The 2,158-nt window shown below is 40.3% G+C and overlaps 1 pseudogene; it reads right to left on the reverse strand.

Annotated features, from left to right (window-relative positions):
- Nucleotides 1-1,129: 1,129 nt before the first annotated feature.
- On the reverse strand, nt 1,130-1,627 carry LOC111157996 (annotated as a pseudogene).
- Nucleotides 1,628-2,158: the final 531 nt, after the last annotated feature.

The raw sequence follows: 2,158 nt of genomic DNA on the forward strand, positions 1-2,158 counted from the left end.
AATTTACTGTTCTTTCCAGCCTATCAAGATCTTCTTGGATCTTATTTTATCACTCAATGTACTGACTTCCTTTACAGCATCTAAAAATGAAGACAGCATGTATTCTGTTTTCATCTGAGCTGATAATTTCACAAGTTGAATGGCCCTATGTGGCATGTCAGCTAAAATTTTCCACCTAGTTGATAATCAGTTCATTAGCAGGAGATCCTACAGGCCTTCAGTCAGTTTTGAATCTGCCTAATTATTTTTGTCTTCTACATCCCTGTCTTCACCTTGTCCTCAGTGACACCCGGCAACTTTGTCAGATGCTTTACTGGAATCATGATGCATTTCTCCAACCTACCATGAACAAAAAGACCAGGTATTATAAGTTGTTCTTAGCAGACCCATACTGATTGCTGGTAATTGGATTTTCTTTCTTAACCTAATGAATAATCTATCTCAAAATTTACTATAGAATCTTTCCAAAAATCAGTAGAGTTTAGTTGTTTGTTCCTAAAATTCAATGTTCTTCCCTGCCCCCACTCATATGCACTTGGTAAATATTAAGACAATATTGGCTTACCTTCATTCTTAATACCTCTTTTTTTTCTAAGATTACTGACGTTGGGGTTGGATTCTTTTCTCCAGTCAATCCACTGAAATGAAATCCAACTTTATCTGGTTCCCTGAATTCATTTAAAGCAGACAGATACCTTTTTCCATTCTCTTGTGTCTTTAGGTACTCAAGTCTTTTTTGATATTATTTTATTATTTCCAACTTGAATGTATTTTTCATAATAACCCTGATAGGTAGGTGGGTCAGTTATTTTTATCCTCTTTTCTTTTGAAGTCACTGAGACTCAATGAAATTAATTGAGCAGTTATTAAGTAGCAAAGTTGGAATTTACCCAATTGTCTTACCACCAAATCCAATGCTTTTTAAACCACTTTTGGTGTTTCCTTTCCTAAATAGCCAGGGAAAATGTTGCCTTTTATTTTTCTTATTAATACAGCATTTATTTGTCTTCCCTCTGTCAAACCCTGAGCCAACTACTTTCCTCAGCCTGCCTAGGGAGGTATAGGAAAAGGAACATACAGCATAGATGAGACACGGGAGAAAGACCTATGGGAGGTGGAGACAGCTCCTTCACATGGCAAAGAGGATGAGAAAGGCCACCAACAGGCAAAAGAGCCCCATGGCCTCCAAGAGGGCAAAGCCCAGAATGGTGTAAGAGAAGAGTTGTTGCTTCAGGGAGGGATTCCTGGCATAACCAATGATAAGGGTCCCAAACACAGCTCCAGTTCCAGCCCCAGAGCCAGCCACCCCTGTCATGGCAGTCCCAGCCTCAGTGAACTTGGCTGCTGTATGGACGTCCCTTGAAATGGCACTGGTTTGGAAGCTGCGGCTAGGAATAAGTGAGGTCAGGGGATGTGGGGCTGCCAAGATGCTGAGGCCCTTATAAGGTGCCTCATCTGTCAGTGTCTCAGGTGGTTTTAGCACCACTGCAGACAGTGATCAGCTCAACAGCTTAGAGGTGCTCCTGACCAAGAACGGGGTGGAGACGAACTTTGCAGAGGTGTACATTTTCAGGGGATGAGTGGCTGTGGCAGGAGAGCTGCTCCCAGGGCAGAGAAGACAGAGAGGGGAGGGGCAAAATGTTGCCTTTTTAACTGAATCTGTATGTTTTGTGTTTCTGAAAAAATTAAAAGTCAAAGTTAAGTAAACTTGGGTTTATCCCTCTTTGTTTTTATGCCAGAATACTGGAATCCAAATTTATTATCTCGTCCCTCAGATCTGCACCAGAAATTATCTACTAGTTATGTTCTTTCTTGTTGTGTTTTACTTTTAAATGTCTTACTTTACATATGTTTCAATCTTCTTTTAAACTAGACCACAAATAAATCTTAAATAATACATGTAGGTTGGCTCTTTTCCTCAAGGAACCCCAATACAGCTAGTAAAACAATATCCCTGTTGTCAGCTCCTTCCTTGTCATAACTTCAGACAGATTTTCATTCCCTAGAGAGTTAGAGATGTTGGGATTGCTACTTAATCCACAAGCAGTTGATTGGGTCACTCCATGAAACTGCTCTGCCATTCCTACCAGAAGAAAAATTTATCATCCTTTAATAAAAACAAAGAGCCTTTCTTCTTGGGGTGCCAGTGTGGCTCAGT

The sequence above is a fragment of the Enhydra lutris genome, unplaced genomic scaffold (genome assembly GCF_002288905.1).
Source record: "Enhydra lutris kenyoni isolate GAN:26980312 unplaced genomic scaffold, ASM228890v2 scaffoldscaffold56, whole genome shotgun sequence".
Lineage (NCBI taxonomy): Eukaryota > Metazoa > Chordata > Mammalia > Carnivora > Mustelidae > Enhydra > Enhydra lutris.